Here is a 27,860-nt window from a genome sequence, read left to right as displayed (position 1 = left end):
CAGCGCGCACCCTGCCTGTTCGTAGGGGGAGCCAGCCACACCGCTCCTGAGTGGAGACACCCGGTCGCGGGAGAAAGGAGACGGCCGAAGGGACGTGGGTGACCTCTGGAAGTTAAGGTAAACTCCGGGAAGGGAGCTTAGGAATAGCGGGGCTTGATCCACCCCGGCTGGCCGTGGCAAATAAGGTGCCGCCAGCTAGGTAAGGAAGGAAAGGGAAAAGGGAACAGGGAGGAGGAGGTGTATGTGTGTGTGTGTTGAGCGAAGATACTCCAGTGCGTGTAGATGAGTGAATGAGAGGTTGGGGCTCAGAGCCACTGGCCAAGCGACGTGTGGTCCTTGAGGTGCGGTTCCCGGCAGCGCGAGCTCGTCCGGGCCACTGACAGGACGTGGAGATTGGAGCGTGATTGATTACTGGATTAGGTGCGGAGTATCTTATACCATGGGGTCAGGCGATAGTAAATGCACCCCTTTGCAATGTTTTCTAAACAATTGGAAAGCCGCCACAAAGGATGATGATTGGGGATTTAAATTGAAGAAAGAAAGATTAAGAACTCTTTGCACGGTAGACTGGCCCGCCCAAGGGACTGGATGGCCTTTTGAAGGGACCTTTGATGAAAACCTAATAAACCCATTATGGCAGAACATTATTAAAGTACACCCTGACCAGGTGCCATATATTTCAACCTGGAAGACAAATGTAGATAAAAATCCCCCTTGGTTGAGGGCGTGCCGGACAATCCTACCCCAAGCAAAGTTGTGCAGTGTACAGCGTGAAGTCAGGAAACTCCCACCAGTGATCCCTGACCCCCCCGATGAAGAGGGAGGTGCGATTCGCCCGCCTCCACCATATGTGCCATCAATTGCACCCCCACCGGCACCGGCAGCTCCAGGGCCTAATCCGGAGAACACCGGCGCCCCGGGTCCCTCCCCCGAATTAGGAAAGCTTACCCCCGCCTCAAAGGACGATCCACAAGGAGCGGAGTTAGGAGAGGAGGAGGATGAGGAATTTCGAGAGAAACTAGGAGGCCTGACCGAGGTGTGGACAGAAAAACAAATGAAACGGGTGCAGAGTTACGTGGACCCTTACAAAACTGAAGTGGACGTTAGTCCCCATTTACTTTCCGCGGCTGGGTACCTCCCCCACCAATGGAGAAAGAGACAGGAGAAGTGGTTGAAGGCATGGGACAGGGCGGCACTGCATCGCGCCCAGGAAAGGGAAAAGGGGAGGCAAAATGTTCTAGCACCCCTCCGTAGGGTTTATGACCCGCCGGGACCGCCTGGCGTGGATGGGGTGCCAGCAGAACGCACCTACACCATGCAGCATGTGCCGTTTTCCAGTGCAGATGTGTGTAATTGGCGGAATCAGAACCCTGCCTTTGAAGAAGACCCTGCAAAGATAATTAGATTATTTGAGGGAATTTTTAAAACTTACAAGCCCACCTATGATGACATACAACTCCTGCTAGACTCCCTCCTAACCACAGAGGAAGTCAGGAAGGTACACACAGGGGCCAGAGATTATTTGAGATCCCAGAATAGGACAGATGCAGACATAGAGAATGAATACCCTAGGAGAACTCCCAATTGGGACTACAATGACCCTGGTGGAATAAATGCCCTGGAAACTTACCATAGAACAGTAATAGAGGGAATGAAGAGGGCAGCCAAGCGCCCTATTAATATGGCCAAAATTGCTGAAGTTGTGCAGGGCCCTGATGAGCCACCCGGTGTGTTTCTAGAACGGCTGAAAGAAGCATATAGGAAGTACACCCCAGTAAACCCAGATGATGAGGCTCAGGCGCAGCTTGTAAAGTCTGCCTTCGTGGCGCAAGCAACTGCCGATATTCGCCGAAAAATCCAAAAAACCGAGGGGTTCATGGGACACAGGCTAGAATGGATGTTGGATGTAGCTCAGACCACTTATAACCAGAGGGAGGAAGAAGCACAGAAGAAGAAGGAGAAATACCAGGCTAAAAAGCTTATGGCTCTGAGGGGCATTACCCCACAGGAAGCAGGCGCGGCCCGGGGAGGAAGGAGAGCTCGCCTGGGTCGTAATCAGTGTGCTATATGCCGCCAGGAAGGCCATTGGAAAAGGGAGTGCCCACACGCCCAGAGAGAAAATCAGGGTGGGACGCCTGCGGGCACTGGAGGCCAGGCCCTGGACCCACGGTCACAGCCATGGGTTCCAAGGACCCAGGGGAGAGGAAGAGGACAGGGTCCTTCGTGGACCCCACCCCACCAACCTGGGGCCATGGCCCTGAGAGAAGGGGAAGATGCCTATTAGGATAGACCGGGCCCAGCTGATGTAGGTTCCCGTGAGCCCATGGTCAAAATTCAAACAGGGAACCAGCTCATACCTTTTATGGTCGATACCGGAGCCGCTTATTCGGTCATCCCCACCCCCGTGGCCAAGCCTACCTCTGAATTTATCAACATTGTGGGAGCTACTGGAAAATCCCAGCAAGCACCCTTTCTGCGTCCAATCACCTGCAGATTGGGAGGCCAAGTAGTACAACACAACTTTCTATATGTACCAGAATGTCCCGTCCCTTTATTGGGAAGAGACTTGCTAACAAAGCTGCAAGCCCAAATTACTTTTAAGCCAACCGGGGAGGCCATAATGTCCACACTGCCCCCTGGGGAGTTAGTGATGGAAGCCCCATTGAAGGAATACTGGCGCCTCATGATGGTACAAGAAGAGGAGGGTCCTATTCCCGCCTGCATTCTAGAGCAAGTAAATCCAGCTGTATGGGCAGAAGGTAATCCTCCAGGGATGGCTAAGAATGTACCACCCTTGATTGTGAGGCCCAAGCCTTTTGCAAATCCCGTAGCAGTGCCCCAGTACCCTATCCCCCGCGCAGCGGCGGAAGGGGTATGGACCCACCTAAGCAGGCTCCTACAACACGGCATCCTGAGACCATGCCAGTCTCAGTGGAACACCCCCTTGCTACCCATAAAGAAAGAGGGAGGGGGTTATCGCCCAGTACAGGATTTGCGGCTTGTAAATGAGGCCGTGGAGACGCTTCACCCAAATGTTCCTAATCCCTACACCCTGTTGAGCCTTATCCCACCAACAGCAAAATACTTTACTGTGCTGGACTTAAAGGATGCCTTTTTCTGCTGCCGGCTGGCTGAAGAGAGCCAACATTTATTTGCTTTTCAATGGACTGATCCCTGGACAGGGACTAAACTCCAATATACCTGGACACGCCTCCCACAGGGTTTTAAGAATTCACCTACCCTGTTTGGGGTGGCTTTGGCATCAGATTTGGCCAGCTTCCCCACTTCCCCCAATAGGGTTTTGTTGCAGTATGTAGATGACCTTTTGTTGGCTTGTACAGGTGAAGACACCTGTCTAAAGGCAACCCAAGATTTGCTGAATCATCTGGCAGGGGCAGGTTACCGGGTATCCAAGGCCAAGGCACAAATTTGCAAAAGGACAGTCAAATACCTTGGCTTCAATATTTCCCACCAACAGCGGACCTTACGAGATGAACGAAAGCAGGCCATTGTTCAGATCCCTGAACCCCAAAACCGCAGGGAACTGCGAGGGTTCCTTGGGTCAGCCGGATTCTGCAGAATCTGGATACCGAACTACAGCACCATTGCCCGGCCCCTTCATGAATCTACCCGGGGAACGGAAAAGGACCCTTTTGTATGGGGCCCGGAGCAGCAGCAGGCTTTCTGGAAACTTAAGGAGGCCTTGCTACAAGCACCAGCGCTGGGAATACCAAACCCAGAGAAACCATTCACCCTCTATGTGGATGAGGAGCGTGGAACAGCGAAAGGTGTCCTCTGCCAAAAGTTGGGAAGTTGGCAACAACCTATAGCCTATTTGTCTGAGAGGCTAACCCCCACCGAACAAGGCCTGCCTCCCTGCATGCGAGCAGTGGTAGCAGTGGCCACTTTACTGGCAAAAGCTGACAAATTCACCTTCGGACAGGACACCATGTGCATCACCCCACACGCAGTGCCGGCCCTGCTGGACATGAAGGGAACATATTTTTTATCCCAGGCAAAGATGATGAAGTGCCAGACACTGTTGATGCACCCCCGCCTAAAGTTTCAGGTTACAGATGCCCTCAACCCAGCCACCCTGTTACCAGCCACACAGGGTGCTACCCCAGCTCATGATTGTATGCAGGTAATGGATGAAGTATATTCTAGCAGACCAGACCTCAAGGATGAGGCAAACCCCAAGTGGCCGTCCTGGTTTGTGGATGGAAGTAGCTTCATAGAGGAGGGGCAGCGGAAGGCAGGGTATGCAGTTGTGGCGCTTGAAGAAGACGTTATTGAGGCCCAGCCACTTTCGCCAGGAACTTCAGCTCAATTGGCAGAAATCATCGCCCTAACCCGTGCCCTACAGTTGGCCCAGGGAAAAGACATTAATATCTACACGGATTCTAAATATGCTTTCCTCACTCTGCATGCCCATGGAGCTCTCTGGAAGGAGCGAGGACTGCTTACCTCTAAAGGCAACAACGTGGCCCACCCCCAGGCTTTGATGGACCTTTTGGATGCAGTGTGGATGCCCAGACAAGTAGCAGTCATACACTGCTATGGACACCGCGTGGGGCCCAGTGAAGAGGCCCGTGGAAATAGGCTGGCTGACAAAGTCGCTAAAGAAGTAGCACGGCAGCCATTTCCAGTGGCTCTCGTCGCCTCCCTGGTACCTGAACCAGCTTTGGACCCATCCTTGCAGCCACAATATACACCCCAGGAAATAGCAACGGCAGAGGCCCAGAAGTTAGATACCTCTAGGGAAGGGTGGTACGTTACCCCAGATGGCCGAATATGGATACCTGAGTCCTTGTCCCGGCAAGTTGTCCAACGTTACCATGAATCCTCACACATAGGACCGGACGCCATGACCAAACAGTTGGAGAGATGTTTTTACCTTACTAACCTTCACCAGATAGCCGCTCAGGTCTCCAGAAGGTGTGTTCTCTGCCAAAGGAACAACCCGAGGACTGGACGTTTGCCCCCTCCTGGGGTTCAGCGCAGCGGTACAGCACCCATGGAGGACCTTGTCGTGGACTTTACTGAATTGCCCAGATGTGGATTGTACCAATACCTTCTAGTGGCTGTATGCACCTACACCAATTGGGTCGAGGCTTGGCCAACAAAAACCGAGCGAGCATCTGAAGTTGTGAGGTGTTTGTTGCGAGAGATCATTCCCCGCTATGGCTTGCCCCGATCCATTGGGTCAGATAATGGCCCTGCCTTTGTACATAAAGTGCTGCAGGAATTGGCTAAAGCCCTGCAAATAAAGTGGAACCTGCACACTGCCTACCGACCCCAGAGTTCAGGGAAGGTAGAGCGCATGAATAGGACCCTGAAAAACCAATTGGCAAAATTGACCCAGGAGACAGGGTCAAATTGGGTCTCTATGTTACCACTAGCCCTCCTGCGTGTGCGCAGCCTCCCTTCTAAGCGAACCCATCTCTCCCCATTCGAAGTGATGTTTGGAAGGCCAGTGCCCTTTGTGCGCATGACATCCCCCACTCCCCTTCATGATATGCAAATAGATCAGTATGTTCAGTCACTCTCTCGAGTTCTCTCCTCTCTCAACAGGTGGACCCAGGCTCGCACTCCCTGTGTCTTAGTCGAGCCCCTGCACCACTTTGAACCTGGTGACGAAGTGTGGGTGAAAGACTGGTCCCAGACTCCACTACAGCCTTGCTGGAAGGGGCCCTACACCGTGCTGCTCTCGACGCCCACTGCTGTGAAAGTTGCAGGCATCACCCCTTGGGTCCACCATACTCGTGTAAAAGAAGTCATCGCTGACTGGACTGTGATTCCTGATTCCCAAAACCCTCTCCGGCTGACCTTTACCAAACTCCCGGCAGACGACCGCCCTGCTGGTGTCACTCCAGGGGCTGACACCTCAACGCACGGCTGAAGAGGCCATCAGGACCAAGAGGTGGATGGGAGGGACGCCCGCTGGCAGCGTCTCCAACGTTCCAGTCGTACAGATTTGATCATATCCGGGCTCCTGTGAGTGTTGTGTGGGTGGATGGTGTGCCAGTAGGAGTTCTTATCTCAGTTACTCCAAACTATACATTCGTGCCACAATCTCTGGCAGTCCTTACTACCCCATTGTTTAGGAAAACCCAAGAAAACAGGGCAACTGAATCCTACCCCCTACCAGCACCACCTAGGCTACCATGGTTTGGATTAGTCAGCAGTGGTGGTTGGGATGCCTGGGCGGTTCATTGATAACCTTGGGGCTGATCTTGATCTGCCTGTGGAAGCGATCCATGTTTTGTGGACAATCTCCCATAGTATTGACCCTTGTGGCTATTTTCGTAGGGTTTGCTGCCTGCGGCCAGCAGATCGCCACCCAGTCTCCGCCCACCACCTTGACGGACCAAATGCATGTTTGGGGAGCTCACAACTCTTATAACCATTGGTTGCAGTTGGCCGAAATGATGGCCAAGACTGCTAATAAAACTAACTGTTCTGTTTGCACCCTTGGCCCCGTGGATGCAACTGGAGGTATGCCACTGCTACCCCTCCCTTTCAATCGGTCTTTTATTCACAGCCTTTCTAAATCATCTGATCCCCAATTTTGGCCCGGGTGGGACCATCCTCCCACCCTACGGGTCCACATGATTAAGGGCCATATCTGTCTGTACCAGGGAAAACATAAGGGTAAGACCAAGTCCACCCCTGTTGGTACCTCCCTTTGCACTTGTTCTTGTGACTTTGATAATGTTACCTCTGTTGGCGGTAGGGTTACTTACCTCGGGTGTAACGGTTCCTGCCAGGATCTTCACCGCCTACAGAACCGAGTTCTTTTCAATCATACCGCTAGGCGTCTCACTAACGCCAAGGGTGGTATACATTGGGTCTGTGGACCCACGGCTTACCGCCTTCTCCCCGATTATTGGTATGGTACCTGTTTTCCCGCCTTTCTTTTGCCCCCCATGTGGATACCCTCCACTCAGCCACAGCGCCACCGCCGGAGTGTAGACATCTCTGGGGTAGCAGGGGGAAGCACCCAAAAGTGGGGAGAGAACGAATGGCCCCCTGAGCGGATAATAGCCCATTATGACCCCGCCTCATGGAACCCTGATGAGTTGGTAGCTGGCGCCAGAGGACCCATTTATAACCTGAACCGCATCATCCGCCTCCAAGCAGTGGTTGAACTAGTGGCTAATGCCACGGCTACTGCCCTCCGCTTGGTCGCCACCCAATTAACCGAGACCCGCACTGCTGTCCTTCAGCTGCGCCTAGGGCTGGATTATATTTTAGCCAAACAAGGTGGCTTCTGTGCAGCTCTCAACCTAACTGGTGGGGCCTGCTGTTTTAACATCTCAGATCATGGCGAGGCCATTCGAGACCTGGCTGCAAGTATAGAAAAGGTGGCACACGTCCCTGTTCAAACTTGGGAAGGCTGGGACATGTCCTGGTTGGACAAGTTCCTACCGAATGGATGGTTTCGGGGATTCTTTGCCATGCTGATGGGGCCCCTGCTAATTCTACTTCTCCTCTGCCTTTGCATCCCTTGCTTGGTGCAGTGCTTACAAAACATGATGCACCGGATGGTTTCGCGCATGATGGGACCACGTGTGATTGCCTTTATGAAGGAATACCATCCAGTCCCTGCAGACGAGCCTATCGGCTGTCTCGAAGAAGAGGAGGGAATGAAGGGAACAAGTGTATGAGTGGAAAATTACTGAGGGGGAGGTTGTAGCCAGGGCAGCAGGGAGGGGGAGACAGACACATACAACAAGCAGACCATGCAAAAGGCGGGAAAATAGAGCCAATGAGAACGTGCCAAGCAGACAGTAGTAGTGCCAAATAAGGGAAGGGGGCAAAAAGGGTGGCCTGGATTGGTCAAGGGAAGGAGTGGGGTGGTGGGGTGATGTGAAGGGTATATAATATGTTTGATTGCTTTTGTGAGGTGCTGCCAGCCTTTGGAAGCAATTCCGCTGGTAGTCTCTGTACAGAGTTAAATAAATCCTTTCTCCGTGAACTGCACCCTGGTGTTCTTTGACTCTCCTATCTCACTCAACGTGGGGCCACGTGCGAAGGGACACGGGACCAAGTAAAAAGGCTTCACCACAACACACACAAGCCCCAGGAGTCACCCACCCTTGCCCAGCGAAGGGCATCCCAGGCCCGGCGAAGGAGCTGCAAGTCTCCCCGGCGCTGCCATGGCAACGCAAGGAGTGCAGGCCCAGCAGCGGAGAGAAAACACATCCTCGGAGGTTGTGACGAGAGGCCTGGTTTCCCAGCAGCAAATGTTTCTCCAACGTGCGAGGGCTTCATTAGCGCAAGCAAATAAAAGCCATAAATACTCATTAATTTGCCGGCTAATTGATGTCCTCCAAACCCCTGTTTACTCTGCAGCCCCATCGCTCCTGTTTAGGGCAGGAATCGCCTCGTTTCCTTTTACGACTCGGCTAATTAATCGTCCGTCGTTCACTTTTAGCGCATCGCATCTCTGTGGCAGGGCCGAATCTGGGCTCGGCCTCCCCAGGCGTTTGGGGGAGGCTGGCTTCGGCCCTGCCACATCGAGGCCTAATTGACAATTTCCCTCGGCTTCCCCCTATTAAGATTTGTCTTGCTATCCTGGCAGAGAGAGAGAGAAAGAGAAGGAGGCAGATTCAACTAGTCAGGAGACGCCTCATTGACACTTTGCAAGGCCCACTCTCTGAGACGGGACTAAGTGGGCCCTCTGTGGCTGCAGTTCTACTCAGAGGTTTCTCGCTGCTCAGCAGAAGATTCCTTCGTTTTTGCTTTGACAAACTCATCGTTTGTTGCCCGAACCATGCAGTGCAACTTGTGCTGGCCAGCGCTCCCTCTGTCTCCCATCCACCATCACAACTCAAGAACCATCCCTTGAGGAGCAGATACTGAGTTTTCAAAAGCATTCCATTGCCCCACTCCACACTTTGACGGCTGCTTTGACGCATAGTTTTATTTCATTTATTCCGAAAGTTTATAGGCTGCTCGATCAAGAAAAAGTTCTCCGAGAATGTGCACAGATAGTCCCCCCTCCAACATTTCTCCAAGGAAAAGAGGGACTCTCTATTCCATAATAATAGTAGTAGTCATTTTATAATTTATACCCTACCCATCTCAGCAGTTTCGAAGATATATCAAAACATAATAAAACATTAAACATTTAAAAACATCCCTTTAGATGTCCTCTCAAGGTTGTATAGTTACTTATCTTCTTGGCTTGGGGGTCACATAACTCCATACCTTCCAACATTCCTCCAATTAAAATAGGGACATCATACCATACCCTCCAACATTTCTCCCATGAAAATAGGGACATCCTAAGGAAAAGCGGGACATTCCAGGATCAAATCAGAAACCGGGATGGCTTCTGTAAATCCGGGACTGTCCCTGGAAAATAGGGACACTTGGAGGGTCTGAGACAGAATCGCAGAGGAGGCCGCCATGAGATAACTCCTCCTGTGTGGCTTTTTCAGACCAGGAAATGTTTACTGGAAAGTAAAAACACCCCTGCCAGCTTCAGCCACCTCCCAGCTATCAGTTAAGCTCAAACCCCCCACAGCTGCCGAAATTCTGAAGATACTCTTAAGTACCCCAAGAATGAAGCTGGAAAAAGAAATGGAACCATTTTTCACGGTGGTAAAAAAATAAAAGAAAAAAGAGTTTCATAAATTAGTGGATAAATTCTGCATTGTATCAGGAGACAAATCTTCCGTGCATGAAAGGTGGTGATGGAAATTATGGGACACACAACAGGGAGAACTGGGAGAGTGATATGTCGATGCCGCTGCAACTTCCCACTTTGTGGAGCCAGATTCGTTTTACTGAGGCCGCTCCACCCTTGACATATTTTCTGGCTAATGCCTGAAGCAGGCTGCTGATAACAGCCCGATTCTGGCCTTCTGCTTATGTGTTCAGTGCATACGTAGGGAAGGCACAGGGTCAAGTTGAGTAGTCCCATGTTGTACCTGCTACTGAGCATTGCAATTATTAATTATCTGCCCTTCACCAGGGCAGGTGTCACAGGAGGTAGAGGTAAAGAGGTAGAGAGAGGTCAGCACAGAGATAAAGGCACAGGGATAGTCTAGGAAGCATGAGGTCCCTTACTCCAGGCAGAGGCAAACGCCGGCCCTCCAGATGTTTGGGACCATAATGCCCATTATCCCTAGCTAACAGGACCAGTGGTCAGGGATGATGGGAATTGTAGCCCCAAACATCCGGAGGGCTGGAGTTTGCCTATGCCTGCCTTACTCTATCTGTCATAACCAAGACAAACTCCTTTCCACAATCTGAGTTGCACCCAAAAATCCAACAGTTCCGGGGGGGTGAGGGGGGGGGAAACCAAAAAACACAGTGGGTGAGGACATAGCCACTGCATGCCCCCTCCACGCGCGTGGTGAGTGGAGGCCAGCCCCCATGCGATTGGGGGGATTCCTGGCCGCGTCACCCCCTGGATAGCCAATAGGCTGGCTCAGGGGGCATGGCCTGCCCTATTTAATGCAGGATGCGGCCAGGGATCTCCCTCTTTCCCCGCCTGCCAGCTGTTCCTGCTTTTCCCACCTTCCCACCCTATAAGGTTTTCGTTCCTTGACCTTGCTATGGACCTTGGTTGGTCGTCGTTGAGGGGCCTGGTAGGAATTTTTCCACTTGGCAAATTGGCACCAGCCACTTGGTTTTCGCCTACCTCGTAGCAAATCGTCACAACTTTCTTGGTATTGGCAGTTAGGCATTGGTATTGTTCTGTAGTTGGAAGAGGGGAGGTAGCACCAACACCTGCCCTGCGTATTGAAGGGTAGTCCGATAAAGGATTCCGGGCGGCGTGGCCCTGTCTGAAGCCTATGGAGGTGAGGGCCTAAGGCACGCCCCCAAGTGGTGACCCCAGGGGAGTTCCTAGTTGATGTGCATCAGCAGGACTCCCCCTACTGGTGGTGAACCCTTCCCGGACTTCAAGCGGACGGGCTGAAGTCGGACATAGTGGGTTAGGACCAGTGCCTAAGCCAATACCACTCATCACATGTAACCAATAAAGTTGTGGCCTTTTTTAGCCCATTAACCTTAATAATTGTGTCTGTCTTTAATTCCACCTGGGGGGGGGGGAGGCGCCACACAACCCTGCCCCCTCTCTGACTGCGGAAATGCAGCTTGAAGCACAGCAGGTTGAAATAACCTCACTGCATTTTAAGCAGCTCGTGGGAACATAATTATAGTCCAACAACATCTGCAAAACCACAGGTTCCCCAACTTTATTCTGTGCCTGGGAGCGGGGACTGTTGCAGTAAGGGCTACCCATTTTCTACTCTGGCTGTGTCATCAGCTCTGGCTCCCAGGAGGTATCAAGTCCCTAACCTTCCATCCCCAGTTTGTCTCCTGCTACCTGACCCACTGGCTTATTTATCTACGTCCAATGGAGCGGTAAATTTCCCGACAGCCGTTTCCTCTAATTCCGTAAAGGGCCCGTACAGCGTCGAGCTCCTTACTTAGCCCCTAAGAATGATTTTTGCTACTCCTTTGCTCCCCTGAACTAATTATTTTAGCATCTCCCCTGCATGCAATTTATCTCTCTTGTTTGAAAGAGGCAGTTTAATTAAGATAAAAGCCTGGCCTTTTCTGCTCTGGGAATTGGCCTCCACTCTTACGGGGCACGTATCTGATGAATGGATGTAACATCAGGCTGACCCAGATCGAGAGAAACTCCGGGCAGGCTGCGTCAGATACATAGCAGTGGAAAGTTAAAGAAAACGGGATTTCGGGGCCTTCTATGGGGAATTAGCCCCACCTCTGCCTTAGAACGGGAACCCCCCACCTAACCACCGTAATATCCCCATGCCAACATACCCTCCAACATTTCTCCGATGGAAGTGGGGACATTCTGTTTCATAATAATAATTTTGCTACTCTGAGCGGCTTCCTGCATATATATATATATATATATATATATATATATATATATATATATGAAATATTAGACATTAAAAAACTGCCTTGACTCTGGGGTCAGATAATTCCATACCCTCTGGTGAAAAATGGAAGTCCTATGGAAAGCGAGACATTCCGGGATCAAATCAGAAACTGGGACGGCTACTGTAAGCCCGGGACTGTCCCTGGAAAAAATGGATACTTGGAGGGTCTGTGACAAACGTTAAGATTTTACAGCTTTCTTCAGCAGCTTATTCCACCACCAAGCTTCTCAGGGGTCACAACTCTTGCCTAGGATTGCCATATTCCCGACACTCGCAAAATTGTTGAGCTTTTTGGAAACCCACCAAAATTGGGGAAACTTTTTGGGGCGTTGCCATACATCCGGGTTTCCCCCGACATTTTGCAAACCCCCCCCACCGATGCCATTTTTACACCCCAAAATCAGGACATGTCAGGAATTTTCCTGACATATGGCAAGCCTAACTCTTGCCCATCCCCAAACAGAGAGCCAGGACGGGTGAATTACAACCAGGGTCCCTCATGTCAATTGATGGAAGGAACTGCAGTCGGTGCAGTCGGGGGGAGAGGGAGAAGACACTGCTCTGCAAAGTGACCCAGCCAAAGCAGAAGGCCAATCTCCTGGTATTTACATCCAGCCAGGGCAACCTGGAAAGAAGCGGTTTCGAGGGAACCACAGTCTGAACAATAATTCAGCACTCCCTCTGGTCCGTTTAGGGTGAAAATGAAACTGGCCCTTCATTTCTGCCCCCTACCTATTTTATAAGAAATTGTCATGAGACACACACACAGCAGTGCATGAGTGGCCTCCTTGCATAGCCCTGGCCTGTTATCTACTTCGTAGTCAGAAATGCTATAAGCATTGCTTTAGTTTTCCTGTCTCCTCTCACTGCAAGTTTGCTGTCTTTACCTCCCCCCCCCAGGCAGCCTCCTTTATTGCTAGCGTCTCTTATCTCCCTCCCGATTGCTTGCTGATCAGTGGTTTTGTTTCAACACCCACTTCCCTCTTTCAAAAAAGAGAGCATGATCTGCTTTTTGCCCCTGGGCAATTTGGCTCCAGGGATCACTCATTCACTCCATAAGATGCACAGACATTTCCCCTTACTTTTTAGGAAGAAAAAAGTGTGTCTTATGGAGTGAAAAATGTTGTTGTTGTTTTGTTGTTTAGTCATGTCCTACTCCTCATGACCCCATGGACCAGAGCACACCAGGCACTCCTGTCTTCCACTGCCTCCCACAGTTTGGTCAAACTCATGCTGGTAGCTTCGAGAACACTATCCAACCATCTTGTCCTCTGTCGTCCCCTTCTCCTTGTGCCCTCAATCTTTCCCAACATCAGGATCTTTTCCAGGGAGTCTTCTCTTCTCATGAGGTGACCAAAGTACTGGAGCCTCAGCTTCAGGATCTGTCCTTCCAGTGAGCACTCAGGGCTGATTTCCTTAAGAATGGAGAGGTTTGATTTTCTTGCAGTCCATGAGACTCTCAAGAGTTTCCTCCAGCACTATAATTCAAAAGCATCCATTCTTCGGCGATCAGCCTTCTTTATGGTCCAGATCTCACTTCCATACATCACTACAGGGGAAACCATAGCTTTAACTATACGGACCTTTGTTGGCAAGGTGATGTCTCTGCTTTTTAAGATGCTGTCTAGGTTTGTCATTGCTTTTCATTGAAAAATACGGTATGCCAAATCCTAAATAGGAAACTGGCTTTTAGGAAGAACAATGGATAGACAGAGAGAGCGAGAGCACTTTATTTATTACATTTATATCCCACCTTTTTCTCCACGGAGCTCAAGGTGCCTGTATATAGTTCTTCCCACTCCTCACAACAACCCTGTGAGGTAGGCCAGGCAGAGAGGCAGTGACTGACCCAAGGTCAATGAGTGAGCTTCATGGGCAAGGGGGGATTTGAAGCCTGGCCTCCCAAGTCCTAGTCCAACACTCTAACCACTACCCTACCCTGCCTGTCATATGGCCACCTGTCGCAGCTGCTTTAGCTGAGATTTGTGCATTGCAGGGGGTTGGAGTAGATGGCCCTTGGGGTCCCTCTACAATTCTATTATTCTATATCAATGTACATAGCGTTTACACCCATAGACACCCGCTGGGGAGACTCTTCTTCTCGTTTTTGTGAGAAATTAGTCTGCTCCCCTCCCCTTTCAGTGTTTAGCTTTGACTGCTCTTTTGCTGCAAATGCGCTGAGCTTATACCCCAAGCAAGTTTGTCTCGGTTGTTGCAAACACAAACTTGTGTGTTTGCAAGTCAGATCAGAAGGTTGCCTTCGACTTGGCCAGAAGGATTGGGAACAAGAGGCTCCTTCCATCGCTCTGCACCACTTTGCCTAAAGTGCACGGTGCGCAGAGTTTTCATTACATAACGTTCCGAAATTGGGGTTATTTCCTAGGGGCAAAAAGTGTGCCTTGCCTCCCTTCCTCTTGTTAGCATCTGCGTTAGATATCGAGTGTGGCGGGATGTGGAGGTATGATGGATATAATGGAGAGCAGGTCACACCTTGTCTCTACTGACCCGCAAAAGGGGAAGCTGTCTGGGAATCGATCTCGCTGCCTTCAGCAGTCAGGTGCCTGCCCTGAAAGTGTCGGTTGACCTCTGGAAGCTCAGCACAGCTCCCAGGCTGGGATCCATCTCAAGGCTCTCATGGGAGCATCCAGCACACTCTTTGCTTGCTCTCTTGCTTTGGCTGAGAAAGGAGCTTCCCTCCTGAAAGGTAACCTACGGCCTGCTCATCTCCCTGCCCGCCCCCTTATTTGAGAGCTTCATGTACCTGCTTCAACAAGTACACTTCCCAGAATTCCTTGCGGAGGGAGCCAAGTGTAGTTCTGTCCATTGGCTTTCTAGGTAGGGCTGATGGGGGTTGTAGTCCAGAGCACCTGGAGGCCACCCAGACAGGGAAGGCTAGTCTAAGCTCACTGTTCCCTCTATTTCCAGTGGCAGGTCTATGACTGCCATTGCTTATGTAGCCAAAATGGCACCATCCATTCCCAAGACGGGGGGAGCAACTAGCTTGGGGAAACCTCAAGTCTTGCAGGGTTAGGAGGAAAATGAGGAAAGTGAGGACTGAGCATGCTCAGTGTGTGTGTGTGTGTGTGAGAGAGAGAGAGAGAGAGAGAGAGAGATTCATATAATGTAGTCTCAAAAAATGCTGGCTTGAGATGCAGAAATCTAAAAACGATATATATATCGTTAAACACATTTGCCAACAATACATTGACCAGCATATAAACCTTTTTTCTCTGCCGAGCTTGCAACTTCCCTCCTTCCCTTCAACCGGTATCCCATGTCAAATCCAATTGCGCAATCTAACTCCTTACAATATCTCTACATTGTAGGATTTACTTCAATCCTGCTAGTGTCTTCAATTTTTTTCAATTATCATTTAAATATACAATAAATTCACTCCAGTCTCTCCAGCAATTTCTGCTCGTCCTGGTCCCGGATCCTGCAGGTCAGTTTGGCCAACTCAGCAAAGTCCATCATCTTCGCCTGCCACTCCGCAATAGTAGGAATTTCTTGTAGTTTCCATTTTGGGGCCAACAAAGTCCTTGCTGCAGCTGTGGCGTACATGAATAGTCTTTGATCTATCTTCATAATCTCATTTCCCATCAGGCTGAGCAAAAATGTCTCCGGCTTTTTGGGGAAAGTATATCTAAACATCTTCTTTAGTTCATTATAGATCGATTCCCAAAATGTTTTTACTTTGTCACATGTCCACCACATATGATAAAAGTCTCCATCTTAAAACTTTTTTAAAAGCACTTAAAAGCAGTACAAAGCACAGAATGATGATTGACTGTTGTGAGGCAGAGGAGAAAAAACAGAAGCTGGAACCCTGAATAGTGGTGCTCTAGAATCATAGAATCATAGAATAGAATCATAGAGTTGGAAGAGACCACAAGGGCCATCGAGTCCAACCCCCTGCCAAGCAGGAAACACCATCAGAGCACTCCTGACATATGGTTGTCAAGCCTCTGCTTAAAGACCTTCAAAGAAGGAGACTCCACCACACTCCTTGGCAGCAAATTCCACTGTCGAACAGCTCTTACTGTCAGGAAGTTCTTTCTAATGTTTAGGTAGAATCTTCTTTCTTGTAGTTTGGATCCATTGCTCCGTGTCCGCTTCTCTGGAGCAGCAGAAAACAACCTTTCTCCCTCCTCTATGTGACATCCTTTTATATATTTGAACATGGCTATCATATCACCCCTTAACCTCCTCTTCTCCAGGCTAAACATGCCCAGCTCCCTTAGCCGTTCCTCATAAGGCATCGTGTCTAGGCCTTTGACCATTTTGGTTGCCCTCCTCTGGACACGTTCCAGTTTGTCAGTGTCCTTCTTGAACTGTGGTGCCCAGAACTGGACACAGTACTCCAGGTGAGGTCTGACCAGAGCAGAATACAGTGGCACTATTACAGAACGGATTACATTCGAGAACCAAGGTTCCACTGTACCTCTTTAGTGAGCATTCTTCCTGATTTCCTTGTACAGTCATACCTCATGTTACGTCTGCTTCATGTTACGTTCTTTCAGGTTACGTCCCACGGCGACCCGGAAATACCGGAAAGGGTTACTTCCAGGTTTCGCCACTTGCACATGCACAGAAGCGCAAAATGATTTTACTTGCCTTGATCGAGATGCTATACTCCTATTGATGCAGCCCAGAATTGCATTGGCTTTTTTAGCTGCCAAGGCTGTGGCAGGCCCATTCCTCTCTTCTCAGACAGGTTAGGATGCAATGGTCTTCCCTTCTCGCTTTATCCATATCCCAGTGAGTGAAAGAAACTAAATGGAGAGACAGTGATATACACAAGGCCATCCAATGAGCCTTGGGGCTGTGTGGGAATTGTAGCCAAGGTTTCCAAGTCCCTCCCTCTGCCTGCATCCCTGCATATGGGAGGGATGCACAGAGAAGGGGATAGTGGTGCTGCTCTGATGCATGTGGTCCAGCAGGCAGCCCCATTCACTGCCAGGGTGCCAGCATAAACTGGCTCGATTGCTTTCTTCCAAACGGAGGAATGACGTGGCCAGCTTGGAGTCAGAGGCACAGCTACTGGAGCAGATCAGCGCCTGATTAATGTTGCACAACTTGTTATATTGTCAGATAATTATCCCCAAACTGTATGACTTTTCTGCTAAGTGGCAGCGCTTAATTGCGTTTTTAATTACGCTGTAATAATTCCAGCCCAGGCTGAGCGAGAGGACAGAGCCTGGCGCGGTGGCAGCAAGGCCTGCCAAGAACCATTAACCTGTCTGAGGAGAGAGGAATGGGCCTGCCACAGCCTTGGCACAAGCGGACCGCCGCCGTTCACTGCCATGGGGAGGCGCCCCCCAAAATGTCCCAAACATGGCATTAATGGGAAGGACTTGGTGGTGGAAGGCAGAAAGTGGGCACGACTGTAAGGTGCAGTGGTGGCAGCAGGTGATGCTGTCAGCAACCTATAAAGCCCTACTGAAAATGAAGATCACACTCCCTGAGAGACAACAATGCCAGGGAGAATCTTGGTTCAGTTCACATCTAAAGGTGAACCTGCCTAATTCCAGTGGCAGATTTAGGGGAGTGTGATTGGTTTGGCCGCACTGGACACAGAGCCTCAGGGGTGCCACAGGGGATGACGCAACCATGCTTCAGAATGAGTGTGAGAGGCCGTGGGTGCCAAATTTTGGCATCACAGAGGGCACCGCTCAAATGTGAGACCCCAAAGTCTGCCACTGCTAAGTCACAATATGCAACTATCCTTCAGTGTTTACACTTCTTCAAAGTTTGCAGTCCCCCAGCCAAGGTCGGCCCACCCATGAGACAAGATGAAGCGACTGCCTCAGGTGGCAGGATTCACCAGGGCAGCAGATCCCAACATTGTTCATTCTTCCTCTCTTGTTCCAATTTCGCACTGAGACCTCCCCCCCCCCCAAAGAAAAGCCTGAAAAAGTGCCTATTTTGGACTTTGTGATGCAGGAAGATGTGCATCCCAGTTTAGGAACTCAGAATGTTGGAGGGTACGCAATCTCTTATCTCTGTATCCTGGGGAAACGGATTCTATCAATTGCACTAACAATGGGTTGTGTGAAGGTGTTGTGACTCTTCTTGCTTTCACAGGCTTTGGGCACTTTCTAGAAAAGTCCAGAGTGGGGCAATGAGCAGAGAGTGATGAAGCAGCCTGGTGTTTCCTCCCTTAACAGCACCAGGCTGATGTCTTCCCTGGCTCTTTCCCTGTGTGACAGGCTCTGGCCCAGCAACCCTGACAGGAGCCTGCCTAGGCAACCATCAGGCTCGGTGCTTGGAGTCCCAGAACACAATCTGGTTCCAGCTGAACGAGAGCCTAAATTTGCCCGTCAATCCTGGCACTCCTACTCTGGGCGCCCAGAGGATCGCGTCAGCCAACTGGGGCCAGGAGAAGGGGCCAGGAGAGGTCAGGAGAAGGGGGCAGGCACTGCAGCCGGACTGGAGGAGAGCTCACCTCCCGGCACTAATAAGAAGGGAAAACTCAGCATCTAATCAATAGAGCGGCTGAGTGTAACATCTCCAACCGCCAGCTCTGAAGGAAGGAAGAGGCCTGTAATTGCAAAGGCAGAGCTTGACAGATGCCTCCTGTCCCAATCAAAGCCAGCAGCCTTTGGGGAATTGCTGGCTCCTGGCTGCTACCTCCTGGTGCCCCTCGCCCCACATCTCGCTGTGCAACAACGTGACAGAGACAGGTGCTCAAATGTCGACCGGTCCATCTGACCTGGTGCTTCCCGAACTCCTGGAACGAAAGTCACGAGCTGCAGGTTCCATGCAAATATGTGTCTATCGAAAAGTGGCAGTGGTTTTACCTTTTGGTGGCGACAATGACAGGGGCTTGTAGTAGAGAAGCAGTGGGCAGGGAAAGCATGAAGAACCCCTCTTGACATTTTCTCTGCTACAAATTACACTCTCCCTACCCGACTTACAGGAGCCAGAAAGAGTTTACCTCCAGTGTTTGCATGAGTTATGCAATCCCACATTTAATAGTAGTAGTAGTAGTAATAGTAATACAGTGGTACCTCGGTTCCCGAACATAATCCACTCCGGAAAACCGTTTGACTTCCGAAATGTTTGAAAACCAAGGCGCAAAGGGCTGGCTGCAAGTTCAATTAGAAAAATTGAAAAACACACAGAGGAAGCTGTTCAGAAGCAATTACTTCCTGGTTTTCGGCATTCGGAACATGAAATGTTCAGCTTCCAAGACGCTCGAAAACCAAGGTACCACTGTAATAATAATTTTATTATTTATACCCCACCCATCTGACTGGGTTTCCCCAGCCACTCTGGGTGGCTTACAGCATATACAAAACATAGAAAAACATCAAACATTAAAAACTTCCCGATACAGGGCTGCCTTCAGATATCTTCTAAAAGTCAAATAGTTGTTTATTTCCTTGACATCTGAAGGGAGGGCGTTCCACAGGGTGGGTGCCACTACTGAGAAGACCCTCTGCCTTGTGAGGGAACCAGCTGAGGACCCTTGGAGGAGGACCTCAGTTTCTGGGCTGAGCGATGGGGGTGGAGATGCTCCTTCAGGTATGTTTAGGGCTTTCAAGGTCAGCACCACCACTTTGAATTGTGCTCATAAATGAGCACAATTTGAAAGAATGTGTAGGGGCCAATACTGGATAGGGGGTGTGGATGCTGGACCTGCTCCCAATGCATACATTTTCACCCACAAAACCAGGGCATTAGGAGGGGCGTGCCTTCCGGTCCGGTCCAACGCTCTGGCATTCATCGGCAGGGTTGTGCCAGATCGCTGGACCTTCAGCTCAAACCTGCTGATGATAAGGCACACTGGTGCTTGTCAGCAGAGGTGCGCCAGAACGCCTTCTACTCTGGAGCTCTGAAGCTCATCCGCAGGACTTGCCAGACCTCTGGCGCATCTCTGTGACTCGTGCCAGAATGAGCTTCTTTTGGTCCAGTGCTCTGGCGTGAGGATTCGCACCAGAGCACTAGAACTAAAAAATGGGACATTCCGGGATGCCAACAGAAATCGGGATTGTCTCCTGTGATTCCAGATGTCCCGCTTAAAATGAGAGTGTTCTGGGGGTGTCCCAGTGGCATAACATGGGGGGGGGTAACAGGGTGTCCTCTTGACAGCCCTTGGAATAGAGGACTTTCTTTTATAGAAAATGGCACAGGGACACCCTGGCAGCCTGCTTCTGCTGCACCATGCAAATGCCCTCAATTGGGCTTTTATTTTATCGATTATTTGCTTGCTTGCTTTTTTCTGCTTCAAACCCTGCCTTTTGATCTGGAAAGATCCCCAGATGAGTCTTACACTCAGACAAAGAATTTTAAAAAATGACATTGGGACTGTATTTCAACTTTCACTAGCAGAATTGCAATGGTTTAGAATAGTGGTTCCCAATTAGCTCAGTCCTGCAAAAACCCCTCTTGTTGGTTTTTAAAGCCAAGCCATGGATCCCCTACTTTTGGAGTGAGAAAAAGATATCTCTATGGTAGTTTTTGTTATGCAAATGGTGCCACAGACCGCCTGGGTGGGTTATGCAAACCCCCTGGGGTCCACAGGCCACCAATGGTCTACAATATTCTCTCTCTCTCTCTCTCTCTCTCTCTCTCTCTCTCTCTTAACACACACACAACGCCCCAAATTTCATGAAGTTGTTGTGGCTGCCCCCATTGCCTCTCCACTCCCCACAATCTGTGGGGCTTTAGTATCATTACAGAGAGATCCCCCCCCCTTCCCAAGCAGGCATGGAAAACAGCGCTGATAATCTTGGCTGCACCAGCTCCGAATGCCAGCTTCGACTGGGGTGGATGCTTGGAACTGTTTTCCTTTTCCTACATTTCCTCTGCTTTAATATTGCATCTTTATTACACACACAGAGAGAGAGTCATTCCTCAAGGGGAGAGAGGAAGGGAGAGGACCGTGCCTGCCTTAGCCAGACAAGGGAGGGTCAAAGGCCACTGCATTTAACATTCTTCCTGGCTCTTAACTGCACAGAAAACCAGTAGAGACAGCATGAGTGAATAGGGAACAGCGGGGAGCTTTTGGTTCAAAGCCCTAAATGCTGCGGCTGGGGCAATTCTCCACATCCCACCCCCCTCCCCACAAGCACCCCTAGACACTGCACCTATGAGACTCGGAGAAAACACGGGGAATTTTCAGGCAGCTGCTAGAAATCCATTTTGCAGAGGAGAGCGGGGGCGGGTGGGGGATGTTTGAGAGAAAGCTGTTTCTTTTTGGATCTTGCAGCTTATCCAGGAGATTAGGACGGGGTTGGGAGCCCGCGGGGAAAATGCTTTTCTTAACTAAGCCTCGGGTATGTTGTGGGTGGGGTTCACCAAGGGTCAGGCCTAGGGGCAAAGGAAAGGGCGGTAGGTAGATTAAAATGTGCCATTCACAGCGGATGGGTGCAGAAGTCAGAGGTGGAGGCTCGCAGTGGACAAGGAGACACAGCCCATGCATTTTGCAGAGATGGGATAATAATATAAAAAGGGACCTTCCTGCTTCCTAAAATCTTATACATGATGCAGGTAGGGATGGAGGAGGGCATCAGTTTTGATTCCTCTCTGTATTTCTCACATGCACCGCTGTTTTCTTTCTGCTGCACTTCGTATTCTGCCCAAAACAAAGTTGTTTCATTGTCCACAATAGCAAAATCATGTAGCTTACATAACTGACATGCGTAATTATAAATTAGTTCCTGTCATTAACTTATTCTACTCCATGTATTTCAATGCAAACACAATGTCAATTAGGGGTGGAATATAATCTGTTACATAAAATTTGGATACTGAAAGCAACATCAGAGGATAACAATTGCATCTGCTGAATTGATTTCTGCACTTGCCATTTCCACTCCTGTTTTCACAGAATCTCCCCAACATCCCCAGTGGGAGGTTCTGGGAAAGGACTGTACCATGTCAGAAAACTGCATTTGCATCCAGTGCCTGATTTACAGATTTTGCCATGGGGGCAATAGTCTGCAGTGCTGCTCTCCTTATTGTGAACAAATTTTGCATAAGCTACAGCTCCTGTAACCTGCTGCCCTAGACATGTGCCCCTTTTGCCCCTTTCGATCCGGGCCTGAATGCATCAGCTCCAAAGACCATACTGCACACGTTTAGGCAGGAATAACCAGCTGCACAAATATGAGGTGGGGGACATATGGCTTACTAGCAGTACAGTACATGTGAAAAGGATCTAGGGGTCTCAGGAGACCACAAGCTGAACATGAGTCAGGACTGTGATGCAGCAGCAAAAAGAGCTAATGCTTTTATTGGCTGAGACTCTTGAGAGTCCCATGGACTGCAAGAAGAACAAACCTATCCATTCTGAAGGAAATCAGCCCTGAGTGCTCACTGGAAGGACAGATCGTGAAGCTGAGGCTCCAATACTTTGCCCCCCCCCCCCCCCATGAGAAGAGAAGATTCCCTGGAAAAGACCCTGATGTTGGGAAAGATGGAGGGCACAAGGAGAAGGGGACGACAGAGGACGAGATGGTTGGACAGTGTTCTCGAAGCTACCAGCATGAGTTTGACCAAACTGCGGGAGGCAGTGGAAGACGTGAGTGCCTGGCGTGCTCTGGTCCATGGGGTCACGAAGAGTCGGACACAACTAAATGACTAAACAACAACATTCTTGGCTGCATCAACAGAAGGATAATGTCCCAATCAAGGGAAGTAATAGTACCACTCGATTCTGCCTTGGGCCTTGTTTTCTTCTGCTGTGGAGGGTTCTGATTAAATATCAGGAAGAAGTTCCTGGTGGTAAGACTTGTTCAACGGTGGAATGGTCTCCCTTGGAAGGTTGTGGACTCTCCTTCCTTGGAGGTTTTTAAGCAGAGGTTGGACGGCCATCTATATTGGACACTGTAGTTGAGATTCCTGCATTACAAGGGGGTTGGTCTACATAACCCTTGGGTCCCTCTCCATTCTATGATTCTGTGATTTGCACAAATAAGGCTATTCACACATTTGCATAAATAAGGAACGTAATTTAATAATATGGAGAAATCGGTCACATGTCTCAGAGGAGAGCAGAAATGATCAGGGCTGCCGGAGGAATTCAATTCCTGCATGTTCTTATTCAAAGCAGCCTGATCAGCAGCTCCTGGAACATAATTATCCTCCGGATTTTGCACCTCTCTGAATCTTACAATATGGTCCTTGGCTCAAAAGATGTCCTGCAGCACATTAAAAATGTGTATTTCTGGGTGAAACACATTTAGAAATGCACACAATGAGATAAAATATGTATTCAGGTACAAATGCCGTGCAATCTTTCAAGAACTGCAGAGTAATGCAGAAATGGGGACAGGATGGATTTATGAATGAAGACAGGTGAGGCTGATGGGAAGCAGGACTAAACGGACCCATTCATCCCTAGAAATGAATCTGTGCCACCAAAATTGTCCTTTGTGACTCTTTTGCGGAATATTTTCTATTTAACATCCTGATTTTTCTATAGCAGTCATCAACATCACGCAATTACTATAATATTAAATACTGAGGACCCCATTACAGGTCATGTGCAATTCATATCTACCAGCAACCTGCTTTTCTTCGCAACACATCTCCCTGGCAACCACCTTAGGAATGTAATTGAAGAGAGGCGTGAAAACATTGATAATAAAAAATACATACATACTGTACGTACATATATATATACAGACTCTCAGGAATCAGCTCAGCTCAGCCTAGGGATGGGCGAATCTCTCAGTTTTGGGTTTTCTCGGTTTCTATCAGTCTGAAGTTCAGTTCCCAACATTTGCACATCAGCTCGCATTTGTAAAAAAGCCTTCATGGAAATTTATCAACATTCTAGTGTGAATTTCTCCTAATACACACATTTTGTACACAATTCCCACCCCCTTTCCCAGGCCATTTCTATTTCCCGCCCCCCCATGGTGTTATTTTCAGTAATATAGGTAAAGGTAAAGGGACACCTGACCAGTAGGTGCAGTCGTGGCCAACTCTCTCTCTATATATGTATATACACATTTTATTCCAGTGCATTCATTCTTGACTGGAGAACTGCATTGAAAAATTCAGAGAAGCGCAACTTTCGGAGGACATCTTTATTTTGTTTTGTGTGTGTGTGTTTTTTTAAAAGTACAGATTAGGTAGGCTTGTATCTAAATGCAAACTGGATCAATATGCCTCCCCCATCCCTATCCCAGCCACATGTAAACACAGTTGGGGCTGGAAGGGACATCATGTTGCAGTGGAAGCCCCTACCCAAAAAGGATGTCATCAGTTTTGCTAAATAAAGTAGATGCTTCACTAGAGTAGGTGGAAATAATAATAATGATAATAACAATTTATTATTTGTACCCTGCCCATCTGGCTGGGTTCTCCAGCCGCTCTGGGAGGCTTCCAACAAAGATTAAAAATACATTAAAATGTCACACATTAAAAACTTCCCTTCAGATGTCTTCTAACATGGCATTGAATTGGACCCCTTCAGTTCAATGACCTGATGGGGATGGAAATTTGGTGAGTGGAGGGGGGGCTGTGTGTGAGAGGGTATGGGGTGGCCACACCCACTCTTGGCCACATCTATCTTTGGCATACAGCCCCCAGAGGTTTTGATTAAGGATAAGGGCAGTGCTTGAGCTGGGAGGGTGAGGCAGTAGGAACCACACTTAGCCATCACAAGACTCTTCATCTCAGGGTTGTGAGTTTGAGCCCCACGTTGGGCAAAATATTCCTGCTTTGCAGGGAGTTGGACTAGATGACCCTTGTGGGCCCTTCCAACTGCACCATTCCGTGATATTGGATTTTGAATAAAAGTGCAATTGATTGCTACTGTTCTAAATTTGGTTCTATTCGATTCACTCATCAAGAAACATCCTCTGGGGGAGGCAATAACGCCAAACAGTTGAATTCCAAATATTGATGCCCTTTTTAAATTTAATTTCCAGGATTCAAATTTGGGCAAAGGAGTATCCAATATTTTATATAAAAACACAAAAGGTGGAATATGAAAGTTCCTTGAATTCCATGCATGAATGTATGTGAATATAGAATATATAAAACACATGACAAATCTATCTAGTCCAGAGTGTCTTTGCCCCCCCCCCAATTTTCTTCTTTAAAAATCACATCCCTCTTTAAAATGTACAGCTCTTAGTCATCTTATCACTTAAAAAAAAGTTGTTAAAGCCTAATTTGGTCCTATTTAAAATTAATTAATTATATACACACCACACATTTAAAGTAAACCCCCCCCCCAACACAAAGGAATCCTGAGGGCTGTAGTTGGTTAAGGGTGCTGGGAATTATATTGTGGGAGGAGTAAACGACAGTCCTTAGGGTAATTTCTTGGGTTTGTGTGTGTGCTTTCAATGTGCTTTGCATGTATGCAAACTAGATTTGTGTTTTCCTGCTTCACTTTCTTTTGTAATGTCTGCTAATCTGGACCTTCACATCCCAGAAAAATGTTGTTTGGAGGCCACATAGAAAGCAATGATTCTTCAACATCGATTTCGTTGGACTGGTCATGTTGTGCGGATGCCTGTTGATTGTCTTCCAAAGCAACTACTCTATTCTGAACTTAAAAATGGAAAACGTAACGCTGGTGGTCAACAAAAGAGTTTTAAAGACTCTCTCAAGGCAAATGTAGAAAAATGTAGTATAAACACCGACAACTGGGAAACACTGGCTTGCGAGTACTCCAATGGGAGAACAGCCTTTACCAAAGGTGTCATGGGCTTTGAAGACACTCAAACTTAGGACGAAAGGGAGAAACATATTAAGAGGAAGGCACGCTTGGCAAATCCACACCACGATCAACTCCCGCCCGGAAACCAATGTCTCCACTGTAGAAGGACGTGTGGATCCAGAATTGGCCTCCACAATCACTTACGGACTCATTGTTAAAACCGTGTTTATGGAAGACAAACTTGCTCAGCTACAAGTGATTGCCAAAGAAGAAGATAACACTGAAGGATATGCAGTTCAGGAGATGGGGCGTAGGGCTCTGCTGCCCCCTGGGATGCTCCTCCCCCACCCCACCCCATGCATGCCTTTCCTGGGGGTCAACCTTCCCCACCCTGACCCCAGAACGGCTGCCTGGGAGGGCTCGTGGCTGGACAGAACTAAATGCTTCCCACCTGTTTACCTTTATTTATTTGGCCGGGGCTCTCTGTCAGCACAGCAGGGGATGATTACAATGGGCAGGAAGCCCCAGGGCCTCAGGTGCAGAGAGTCACCTGTGGGTCACGGGAGGAGACTCCCCTCTATCTCATGAAAGAGACAAGCAGCCATTGTTCTTGCAGACAAAAAGGTTAAGCAGTGCTAATCGGCATCTCTCTGTAGTACACACTCCGTCTCTTGAAAGGGATGGTAGCAGGAGAGGCCGGTTGCAATCCAGGGCTAGGAATGTCCTGAACATGGGTGGGAGGAGTGGGGAAGGGAAGGAGTCCTTCTTCCCTAGAGCAAAAGACAGTTCACTACCTTCCAAGGCCATCTGTTGTGGGGCTGGATAGCTCAGGCCACCAGGGATCTCTTCCTGATGTTTAGCTCAAATTCCTGTCCTTCAAATACCCATTGGCTTGGACGAAACCCTCCTGGAGCAACAGCAAGCATGAGACTCGTAACCTCAGGGTAATGGGTTTGAACCCCATGTTGGGCAAAAGATGCCTACAATGCAGTGGGTTGACCCTTGTGGTCCCTTCCAGCTCTATAATTTGATGATGATGATGATGATGATTGGAGTTGTATGGTGTGTTAGGGGAGGGGCAGTACCTCTGGTGGCTACTCCTCCATGCTCCTTTCTACATCATGCTTCTTCTAAGGTGGTTAATCCATCTTTGGTCCCCACTCAGCTCTCACCTATGGCCCCTAGAAGCTGCCAGCATGCAACAGAGACCACACCCCAGGAAACAGCTTCGACTGGCCGGCTAAACCCTCAGTGAGTTAGTGACTTCCTCTGCATGCAAAGACAGGCTTCAGTGGGTTGCATGGATGAGACCAATAGTGGGTTCAATTGTCAAGAAGGTGGTTTCTGTGCATGCTGTAGAGGGATGTGAGGAGCAGATCAGGCCACCTAATAAAATTAATTATTATTATTATTATTATTATTATTATTATTATTATTATTATAAAAGGTAAAGGGACCCCTGACCATTAGGTCCAGTCACAGACGATTCTGGGGTTGCAGCACTCATCTCGCTTTATTGGCTGAGGGAGCCGGCGTACAGCTTCCGGGTCATGTGGCCAGCATGACTAAGCCACTTCTGGCAAACCAGAGCAGCACACGGAAACACCGTTTACCTTCCTGCCGGAGCGGTACCTATTTATCTACTTGCACTTTGACATGCTTTCGAACTGCTAGGTTGGCAGGAGCAGGGACCGAGCAACGTGAGCTCACCCCATTGTGGGGATTCGAACCACCAACCTTCTGATCGGCAAGCCCTAGGCTCTGTGGTTTAACCCACAGCGCCACCCGCGTCCCTATTATTATTATTATTATTATTATTATTATTATTATTATTAGAAGGAAGACTCCGTTCTTAAACCTCTACTGCCTTGCTGGATATCTTTGGGAGAAGAAAAGGCTATACAAATCCACAGTGGAAACCCAAAGGGTGGCGACTTGGACGCCTCCTTCCTGCAACTCCTGCAGCCAAGCTGGTGCCAAAGGCATTGCTCTGCTTTCCTTTGGACCACATCTGTGGAGGAGAGCTGCCAGTCCGTGCAGACAGTATCAGGCCAGGTGACCCAGTATGAGACACCCGTGGCTGGTGGCTCTCTGTCAGGGATGCTGCAGTCGCATCTTGCCTTTCCTGATGCTGCCTTGAGCAGGAAGTTGGGACTCAATGACTTCTGAGGTCCCGTCCAAGTTGAAAGTTCTACGACACACACACACACACACACACACACACACACACACACCAACCCCAAAGCCTCACAGCCCTGGCAGCTCCCTGCCTCACTGCGGGTGGTCATGTTTCTCCTTTC

Source organism: Podarcis tiliguerta (genome assembly GCF_965153285.1).
Source record: "Podarcis tiliguerta genome assembly, chromosome: 5".
Classification (NCBI taxonomy): domain Eukaryota; kingdom Metazoa; phylum Chordata; class Lepidosauria; order Squamata; family Lacertidae; genus Podarcis; species Podarcis tiliguerta.
This window is presented reverse-complemented; position numbering follows the sequence as displayed.